An 11,439-nucleotide genomic window follows, 5' to 3' on the forward strand; every position below is an offset into this window, starting at 1 on the left:
TAGCATGAGCTGAGCCTGTCTGCAGCTTTCGGAACCATGTCCTTATAGCTGTTCTGTGATATAGCCTACCATATACTCTTAAAGTACCTTATAATCTTAAACGGTTATGGTAACTATTGTTGGGCTTTATCAAAACATGTCGTGTAAGGTGTCTAACACTTTGGAATAATACCCCCATACCATTTCTGGCCATGAGGATATTATTCCTCCCTTCTAGAGGGAGAAGACATGTTGAAACCTACTTACCCGGTTAAAGTTAACCAGAGCCCCAGCATCACAAAATGGATGCTGCTGCCACAGACACAAGTCTGACCTCCTACTGCTGGGAGTCCTTCCAGCGAGGGAGGCTTGGACAATAGGTTTCCTGCCTTGGGAGGTGCGAGCACCACCCCAGACAGGAGTTAGTGTATTGGGGCAGGGAGGGATGAAAGAAACTAGACACTGCCTGGGGCACACATGGTGTCCCATGCATAGCCCAGTTCAAACCGGCACTGGGACACTCCAGCCCCAGCTCTGGCGCAAAACTGGACAAAGGAAAGGGGTGTAGCCACTCCCCTTCCTGGTCCCACCCATAGGAGGGACCTTGCAGGTAGCCCAGCCCACTAGCCCAGTATATCAGTAGCTAGCTGAGCCCTGCTAAATTAGATTAACCTGAATCTGCAACTTGAACAGAAACTCTGGACCTTCGACATTCGACCTCAGGAAGAAGACTGAAGAAATCTCCCTTGTGGCCAAGGAGTGACCACCCTGGGCAACCAGGCACCATCCAGCGACCGCTGCTTGCTTTGCGACTGAATCCTATGAGGGACGTCTGCAGAGACTGACCAGCGCTGAGACTTCCAGACATCTCTGAACCAGATCCACATCTCCAGTGAAGCTGAGACCCGTGGAGGCGACGAGAGACGTGGGACCGGCGACTTGGGAAAAGTGGCTAGTAACTGACTAGCGCAACTTCCGAGACTCCCTCGAGGCTGTGCTTGGGGAATTGAGAAGCCCACTCCCGAGCACCATCTGCAAAGAAGACCAGCTCCCCACACTTCACGTGTTCTGCGTGGGGCCCTTCTGCACCTGTGTTGCTCGACGTGTTGTCCGGTTGCTGGCCCATTGGCTAGTAGCCTCTGCGACGACGAACCTTTACTTTCATCTTGCTGGTCCAGCTCCTCCAGACTGGCACCCGCTCCTCTGTGAAAGAGAAGCACCCCAGATCTTTCTGGTCTGCACCAGAAGGAAGTCCTCCATCCTGCGTGGGTTCCGCTTGCCAAGGCTTGTTGGGTCCTGACTCGACTTCGACGCCGCAGACAGCAAGAGCCTTCGTGGGACAGCTCACCTCCTGGTCCTGGTCATCCTCGACATCTCCTGGTACCCGTGGCTGCTGCGACAAGCTTCACCTCTTCACCTGCATCTTCACGACATCGCCTGGTTCCTTCCTGGTTCCTTCCCGGCTCCTGGCTGGTGACCTAGACTCTGTCCCTTCTGCTTGCAGGTTCCTTCCTTCTTGATCCCCTCCTTGGGATCCACCGGATACTCTTCACTGACTGCCTGTCAGCAACTTTCCTTCAGGCATCCATAGAAGTCAACGACGAAACCCGACGCAAGTTCACACCTATGCACCCGCAGCTCGTGGGCTAGGTAACTTGAGTACTTCGGTGCTCACAAGGGTATTGACTATCCTAGGGTCTAGTTTCCGAGTCTCGACTTTCTAGCTATACCAGAAGTGTCCTAAAACTGTTAATTTCTAACTACTAGTAATTCTATCGACTTTTACGCATTACGCGTGAGTGTTTCCACTCTGCACCTGAATCCCGTGGGCCTCCCACTTCCTAACCTTGGGTAGTTTAGTGTAGCCCCAGTGATTCCCTAGGCCTAGGCCTATCCTGTGTTCGTGACAGTGGTCCTTATACCACTTACTTAGTAGATGGTTTGCGTGGCCCCTAGGGCCTAACTGTATTACTTACCTGTGTGACTTAATGTAGGCTTAAATAAGACTGTGTTGTACTTACCTTGAATCTCATAAAGAGTGCTGAGGGTTTTGCTTAGAATAAATACATTCTATTTTTATATATATCTGTTGTGGTGTCCTTTCATTTGGTATTCAAGGGATTACATATGTTATAACAGCTGGATTCACATGTCATTCAGAGTTTAGCCTAAGACTGCTCTTGTCCATGCTACCACTAGGATAGCTGGTCTATAAGGTTGACTTTACAACGAATCACCATAAGGGTTGTTTGGACTGATACAGGGTGTACACTAGAATTAGTGACATCATATATCAGGCCAACTTCTCACAATTGGCTGAATACATAAGTTAAAAAAAAGAATAGAGGAGCAAAGGAGTTGCGAGGTATTTTCCCAGGAGAGTTTGTGACAAAGAGAAGAGGGCCGGTAGAATAAAAGGCCCTCTAGCAAATGAATAAGGTTTTGTAAATAGCAGCTCTCAACCGAAAGTTAGTGAAGTTTGGGAACATAAACAGAATACCCGTGGTGAAGACAGAACGTTTTTAGAGATATGCAAGCCATCAAACTAACAGGGAGAACTGAAACAGAGCCATGCCATGGGTGTAGCTTATCGTAAGAGCCTGTGCACAAGCGGATCCATGAAAATGTATTTATCAATCGTGCATCAAACATCATGCAAATATATGATTAAGTCTCTAAAATTAAAAGAAAGTGTGGGGAAATGTATTAGGAAATGGCGGAGCTTGGCGGTAAGCTCAAAATGATAACGCCATGCACCGCCATTCCGAAAATGCAGGGATTCACTGTATTTACAGACATTTGACACTCCCCTGCGTTTTCCCTACCACTGGCGCTAAAGTAAGCTGCCTAGCGCCAATGCAGGCACCCTTGCACAAACCTGCATTGAGGCAGTGATTGTTTATGTGCAGATAAACAATCACAAATGGCGATTTGTAACTTCTCTGTGTGCTGCATTGTGCAGCACACATAGAAGTTGCAAATCGTCATTTTTGTAAAGGTGTCCCTTCCTGCACATAAACAACCATTCATGCCATTTTTCTGTTTCTATATGTGCTGCACAATGCATCACACATGTAAACATCAAAAACAAGGAGAAATAAAGCATTTCTCCTCGTTTCGCCATTTTTAAGACCAGGTTTTCCCTTGTCTTAATTTAGGCACCGCCTCCTATTTGCGCCACCCTTGTAAATAGGGGGTAGTGTCAAAATCAATGGGTGTTCCAGCGGACCGCCTACCACAACAAACCCTTTCCCGCTAACTATACAGTGAAAGGGTACCTTATTTATAACGTTAAGTGGCTTAATGCCACCTTGTAAATAAAGAGAAGCCCCTATCGCCACAGGAACATCATTAAAAGTGACGTTCCTGTGGCAATAGGAGCTTTTAAATTTTCCCTGGTATTTGTTAAAAATGCGGAAGCACTTCATCTTAGTAGTGCATTGAGAGGCATTTATTGAAAATTCGACTTTTTAAACATGAAGCTGGAAACATTAATGTCTCCTATCATCCCCACAATGCCACTGGTGACCTAAGAATTATGTCAGTTAGTTGTCCCATGCACCCTATATATGGTGTAGTTTCTTATTATATATTTAGAAACATGTAGTCAATTAAATCTTGATCTGAGCCAGTGCAAGGCATCTGGTGCAAGCCTCCTGTGTCTTGCCTCACCTCTAGACGTTCTGAGTGCATGGACCACAGTTTTGCTATGTCCCATAACGACCAAAGGGAGAACTTTCCTCAAAGGGTTCACAGCCATAACATAAGTGGAGGGAAGCTTACTGATCTGATTCTTTCGAGTGAGAGCTCAATCCAAGAGGATTCCCAATCTGCGGACAAAAACGTTCTTGATAATAATAAGTGAAAATGTTGCACAGCTATACCATAAGTTTGAAGTGATGTATTTTACCATTCTCTGACTTACGTTTGTATTACATGGGAAAACTACCAGCTGTGACTGATTTTCCCATCTTTTTATTGTCTTGACATAAAAACATCAGCATTGTTGGTAAATTACTGGTCTGAGAGTAAACCTATGCATTGAGGCCAAGTTATGGAAGTTCTGCTGGGGGTGGCAAGAGTGGTTATGAGCCACTCAACAATCATTCAAAGCTCTCAGGTTTTCATATTTGTAAGGAGTAAGTACTGATTAGAATGCTGGACGCTTGATATGAAGTGAAGATACAGATCAGAGACTCTGATGACGCATTGCAAGAACAATCTTTGAAAACATAATCCTCAAAATAAAATGAATAAATTAAGATTGAACATTCACTAAAACAAGCATTTGCAACGCAAAAGGTTTCGCATTCAAGCAAGACTGAGCTATTGGCATTGTAAATGACAATGCCTTTTATTTATGTTTTGGGTTATAAAACATAAATAAAAGTTATTGCCATTTACAATACTAATAGCTCAAATTGGTGGCATCCCAATAAAGGGCCTTATTGACCGCTTGTTAGATTGTAAGTATCAGAGGAAGGGGCCGGCCTGCGATGTCTTCAAAGTAGTGATAAATAGTGCAGTAAAGAAGATGTGTAAGTGTTGTAAATTACACAGACACAAAGGTGTCTATAAGGATGGCGGGTGGATCGCCACCGCTCGTATGGTGGTGGCGATCTGCCAGCCATTTCCATCCGCCCGCCTAACATTTCCCCCCGCCATACTACGATGGCGGTGGGGACCCAGGCGGACAGAAAGACCGTCCGCCAGTTTTCCACCGGTAGGCAATACGCCCGATTGCCTACCAGGAGGAAAAGACCTGCAATATGGTGGGCACCGCCATCCATATTACGAAGATGGCGGTCTCATGCCTTTCCATGGCAGAGACTCCACCATGGAAAGGCATGTAGAGAATGCCTTTGGGGGCCCGTTGCGGGCCCCAGGGGATTGGGGGGGCCGGTGGCTGCACTTGGGGGGTACCCATGGTACCCCCAGATTTTTGCATACACAAGGTGGCAGGCACCACGCGGTGCCCATCACATTGTGCATACAAATGCACAACATGCCCTTTTAACATTGTGGTGGGTGCTGAATACCGCACCGCCCGCCGCAATGTTAAATTTACAGGATGCATCCTAATTGGCACAGCGGGACCGTCGCACCACTGGCGGCCGGTCCCAGCACCACTAGGGTGGTGGGCAGACTGGAGTCCGCCCGCCATCCTAATAGACCCCAAAGTGTGACGTGAGAGTTACATATGATCCGAGCTATAAACACTAACAAAGCGCTCCAACACCTTTTTCTCTGTGAGTACACTGTTGTGGCTCAGGAAGAATAGCAGGAGGGCGGGCTATTTCCTGCCCTCTCCATGATTTGAGTGTACAGTGTGGCATTGTGTAATGTCATTGCTATATTTGGCCTAATAAGAAACACTCCAGCTGTAATAGGGCACTGGCTTCAGCGCTTGGTGCAGGGCGGGATGTGCTTTATGGCAGGCATGGAGGGAGGGAGGGATGGTCTCGGCTGAAGCTCCGGCCTCGCACAGTGCCCCTGCTATTACTAGTGAGCGAGAGGCTCTGAGGTGGTGGTATTGGTGGTAATGGTATTGGTAGTGGTGGCATTGGTGGTACTGGTGGTGGTGGTGTTGGTATTGGTGGTATTGATGGTGGTGGTATTGGTGGTGCTGGTATTGGTGGCGGTGGTATTGGTGGTGATGGTGGTATTGGTGGTGGTAGTATTAGTGGTGTTGGTATTGGTGGTGGTGGTATTGGTGGTGGTGGTATTGGCGGTGGTATTGGTGGTGATGGTGGTATTGGTGGTGGTGGTGACATTGGTGGTGGTTGTATTGGTGGCGGTGGTGTTGGTGGTGGAATTGGTGGTGGTGATTTTGATGGTGGTGGTATTGGAGGTGGTTTTGGTGATATTGGTGGTTTGGTGGCTGTGGTATTGGTGGTGGTGGTATTGATGGTGGTGGTGGTATTGGTGGTGGTGGTGGTATTGGTCGTAGTTGTATTGGTGGTGGTGGTATTGGTGGTGGTGATTTTGATGGTGGTGGTGGTGGTATTGGCGGTGGTATTGGTGGTGATGGTGGTATTGTTTGTGGTATTGGTGGTGGTGGTATTAGTGGTATTGGTGGTGGTATTGGTGGTGGTGGTGACGGTATTGGTGGTAACACGCCAAATCTGTGTTTATGCTTCCTGGGCCCGCTACTATCTCCTGCCTTTCAGCGACCCTTTCTTTGCCCAACATCTTCCTTTTGCCACCCACCTCACCCAAGTCGCAATGGAACACTTGCTGGTGTTTGTATGTTTACCTATCGGAGTTTTGGGGTTGCCTTATTTTTGCTGTATTTTGGGGGCGGGTTGTGTCATAATTGACTTCGATAGAGGCAGACACCTTTGCATCTCGCCTCATATTCCATAGTAAATTGGCTGCCTTTGTCTTGGGTGTGGGCTTTTGGAGGTTTCTTGGCAGCAGGAGCTGGGAGGCCCCTGCACCACTGTTCGAGTACTCCAAGGGAGGGGGGGTGCTGTGGAGGGGTGGGCGGTGTGTAGGATGGTCCCGTGCCAGGGTAACAAGTTATGGCCCAGTTGCAAAGGCGCGCATTTCCGAAGGTTGTCGGTTTCTCCCAACAAGAACCACTCTGACGGGGCTCAGGCCTGCAGAAGAGCTTGACTTGCCCTGCAGCATGGGAGCAGGTTCTTTCTTACTTCAGGCTTGGGTCCTTGGCTTGTACAAGGTGCTCGGAATAGTGACATCCATGAGCAGAGCAAATGTGTTTGGATAACAGGTTCAGAGATTATATTGAACTACAAATGCTATCTACACGCTTGGTTTGGTTTTGTTCGATTGTAGCTAATATTTGAAATGTGATTTTGTTTTTATAGATAAACACACCCTGCTCTTTTTCCTCAAAACACTAAGGGGCATATTCACAAGAACGTGTGATAACTACCACAAGAGTAGCTTAACGCAACTCTCAAAATCGCATCCCATCGCGTTTAAATAACCCTGTGTCAACGTGGAATTCACAACAAGGCGGTACCATGCGATAGTCTGCCGAAACCGCAGACAATGTCCGCGATACAACCAACTCGATGGAGATAAAAACACAAACAACAACACCAAAAAACCTGCGATGGGCCAAAGCGTGATGAGGAACTCAGCGATAAGCAGCACCAGGCCTGTAACACACACCTGGCCGGCGGGAAAAATCTCCATAAAAGTAGAAAAAACAACCAAACACAAACTGACCAACACCCAAGCACCATGGAGGCAGCCGGAGCAGGCGCAGAGGACGAGCGCAACCCCATAAGCACCCCGGACGACCAGCCCGGGACCTCGGGACAGGGAAGGGCAAGGACAAGAAGAGGAAGACGAAGTTCAGTCCGCAGGCGAACAGGATCATAGTCACGGACGTGATGGAACACCATCAACAACTGTTCGTCACCTCCAAGGTGTCATTGGGCACCAAAACTGGAATATGGCGGGACATCGTGGACAAGGTGAATGCCGTCGGAGAGCACAAGAGGACAATGGACGAGGTCAAGAGGCGATGGAATGACATCAAGAGAAAGACCTAGGAGAAACTCGCAGCCAACCAGAAGGCAGCAGTGCAGACTGGAGGTGGGGACCCAGCGCCACAGCTCGAGCTGGATGACATGGAGGAGCTGGTGTCCACAGTCATCAGTGTGGATACTGTGGCCGGAGTCGGGGGACCGGACACTGCTCGACAGGACACAGCACAACCACAACAGGGTGAGTGACCACCAGGTATTGGGGGGACGGGGGAGATGGCCACAATGGCACACATGCACAATCAAGCACAGCACAGTACACACCCTCAATGACTCTGGGTCATCGCCCAGATCCACAGACTGTCACAATGTACAATGCCATGCTGTCTCAATATCAACATGTACCATGTGGCTATACATGTGGACACATTGCAATACACCATCTCCCCTTCACATTGCAGGGACACCGTTAACACCCCCTGCAGAGCAGTCCCAGCCACTCTTCACTCATGACGAGGAGGACAACACCAGCATCAACACCCAAGCCCTCCTAGACATCATTGACATCATCCGCCACTCACCTCCAGGATCAAGGCTGACCAGCTGCATCGAGGAGACCCCACTCACCACCCAAACCACCCAGCAGGAGGCACCCACGGCCCCACCAGTCTCCCAAGACCCCCAGGAACAACACATGGCCTTCCAACGTGGTGTGCTAGAGGCCCAGAGGGAGACGGCTGAACAGGTGCTGGTGGGGTTCGACCTCATGGCTACCAAACTGGACGCCATCCATGGGTGTCTAGGCCCGCTCCATGGCCTGCAATGAGCCTTGATTGACATCGCTGGAGTCCTGTCATGGAGAGAAGGACACCTGTCCGCTCATAGGGGCTCCAGCGATAGCAGCCGTGAGCTGGCACACATACGGAGGCTATTGGAGGACATGGTGCGGATGGAGGCGGAAAGGATGGCAGCCACCGCTGTACATCAGCGAAATGTAGGTGGGATCTACCATGCCCTGCAGATCATCATCATGGCATTGCTGGTGGTGCTGATGAATGCTGCTGACCCCACACCATCCACATCTCAGCCCCCTGGTGTGTCAGTGCCCCACAGTGCGGCAGGCGTCTCCACCCCGGCACCTGATGTGTCACTGCCACACAGTGCGGCCGTCAACCCTCCTCTGGCCCCTGATGTGTCAGTGGCACACAGTGCCCCAGCCAGTACTGCAACACCCACAGGTGGGGCAGTGCACACATCCGGGGACCAGGACGTGGATGGGTTTGTGATCAGGAGGCAGTAGCATTCATTTTCGCCACCTGGCCTGTTCCTGCTTGGTGCCGCACATGGCCCCATGACCTACCACTGACCCCCGATACACTCCAATGTACTCACCTTGGACAGGGACATGGACTGCCATATCCTGTTTGATGACCAATAACACGGCGACCACACTGCGGACTGTACCCTACCTCTTCTGCAGGACTTGTCATCCCCGGATGGACTCTGGCTGGCCCTCCACGGGCCCATATTGTGTAGTGTGCTCAGCATTGCCCTGTACCGCTCCAGCTCCAGGACTGCACTGGATGTGCAATAAACATCCAGTGATGCACTGCTGTGTTATGTCATTCATCATCCATGTATGAATGTGTGGGTGAATGTAGGGACAGTGATGTCCCTTGCGTCAATGATGCTCATCCTGTGGGATGCCATTCAGAGGATGCTACACAGCATATTGGGTACCGGGTCCCGTGAACACTACAACAGGGACACACGCATCAGTCACTTCCATGTCCAGACATGGACTTAACCACGCCCAGATCCCACGTATCATTCATGCAAGCCCTGCGCTGGTCCGGCGTATAACAGGCCAGACCACTCCTCTTACGCTCCGAGGGGGGCCCTCATTGCTACCCATCGCAGGCGTACTCGCTGGTGGTGTGTAGGTCACTGGCCTAGTTGTCAGCATGTCAAAGCCACTCCCTGAGGGCAGGTTTGCATGCACACTACACCCATCTGGCACAGGCGTCACAGGCCATGTGACTCCACCAACATAAGGGGCCGACGACGTCACATTCCCCTCTGCCGGTGGTGACTGGATGATGGACGCTCCACAGTTCTCAATCATAAAGGGCCCATGAGTTGTTGCGCACAGGGTTAGTGGCACCCGAGGCCTTGCGTTTGTCACGGGCCTGCCACAACGTGGGGCTGACTGGGCTTGTACAGGGTTAATGGCACCCGAGGCCTTGCGTCTATCACAGACCTGCCACCACGTGGCGCTGACTGGGCTTGCACAGGGTTAGTTGCACCTAGAGCATTGCAGCCGGCACAGGCACCCCGCAACGGGACGGTGACTTTGGGTGCACTGAGTCAGTGGCACCTTAAGCTGCTGGGCGGGTGTGCAGCCTGCGATGATGTCCCGTCCCGGAGGTCCGGACAGCTCAGGTTTTGTGTGGCCTGCTGGACCACAGTGTAGGCCAGAGCCAGGGGGCCGCGGGGGCCTACCGCCACATGATGTCGCTTCCGGGATCACAGAGTTGGTGGCACCTATTGGGCTGAGACTTTGTGCAGCCTGCAATGAGGCCGGGTGCCCTGGTATGTGCTCTGCCATGGAGTAATCAAGACCCAGCACCAAACGTGAGACTTGGTGGTCTGCGGCGCCGGGCGGCATGGTGTGGAGTGTTCCCTGTCCGCGGGCCCCGGGCTTGTGGCCTGCAGCGGCACGTGGTGGGACCTCCTGTCTGCATGCTGGTGGCGGAAGGTGTGGAGTGCGGCCAGGGTGTGCAGGGGCAGGCATGCTCCGATGGGCGGCGGGAGGGTCTGGGGTGCCTCTGTCTGGGTGTGCATGGGCGGGCAGGCGATGTTGTCTTGTGAGATTGTGTGTACTGTGCCAAACATGTATTTGGACTCTGTTTTAGATATCGGGTCGGTCTCAGATGTGTGACCTAATGGACTGCACTACATGCCGGCAAGAGGTTGGAAACACATCGGTGGCAGCAGGTGAGCAGTGCGGCCTGGTTGCGCAGGGGCGGTGCTCTCTCTCCCCCTCTCTTCTTCTTCTCTCTCTCTCTCTCCCCCTCTTCCTCTCTCTCCCACTCTCTTCTTTTCTCTCTCTCTCTCTCTCTCTCTCTCCCCCTCTCTTCTTCTTCTCTCTCTCTCTCCCCCTCTTCCTCTCTCTCTCTTTCTCTTTCACTCTCTTCTTCTCTCTCTCTCTCTCCCACTCTCTTCCTCTCTCTCTCTCTCTCTCCCCCTCTCTTCTTCTTCTCTCTCTCTCTCCCCCTCTTCCTCTCTCTCCCACTCTCTTCTTTTCTCTCTCTCTCTCTCTCTCTCCCCCTCTCTTCTTCTTCTCTCTCTCTCTCCCCCTCTTCCTCTCTCTCTCTTTCTCTTTCACTCTCTTCTTCTCTCTCTCTCTCTCCCACTCTCTTCCTCTCTCTCTCTCTCTCCCCCTCTCTTCTTCTCTCTCTCTCCTACTCTCTTCCTCTCTCTCTCTCTCCCACTATCTTCTTCTTCTCTTTCTCTCTCACCCTCTCTTCCTCTCTCTCTCCTTCGCTCTCTCTCTGTCCTTTGATGTGCGCAGGAGACACCTTCTCATCATGATTTCTGTCTTGCAGACTGTGACCTACGGATTGGCCCGAGGGGAGCCTCAATGTGTCTTCATTTCATTTCTGTGTCAATTTTAATAAAGTTTGATTTGTTGCTTCGGAAATTAATGTGTGATGCTTATTTTTGTGATGACACATGCATGTCACCAGTTGTGATTGTGCGACATCATGCGGATAATTTTGTACGTGATTGGGTGTAGCTGATGTGGCATGTCTTTGGTCGGGTGGGCTGGGGAGGGGGTTCCTGGGGATGGTTGCGGCAGCTGTTGTTTCCCTTTCGGCCCTCCGGGCTGCATGTTCAGTTGCCTGGGTGCATCTGTTGTTCTTCATGCGTGCCTGTGCTCCCTTTTGTGGTGCAGGCTGTGGTCCGACTTAGCACCATGTCAGAGCAGGTGTTATTT

Source organism: Triturus cristatus, chromosome 4_1, assembly GCF_964204655.1.
Source record: "Triturus cristatus chromosome 4_1, aTriCri1.1, whole genome shotgun sequence".
In the NCBI taxonomy this organism is placed as follows: Eukaryota; Metazoa; Chordata; class Amphibia; order Caudata; family Salamandridae; genus Triturus; species Triturus cristatus.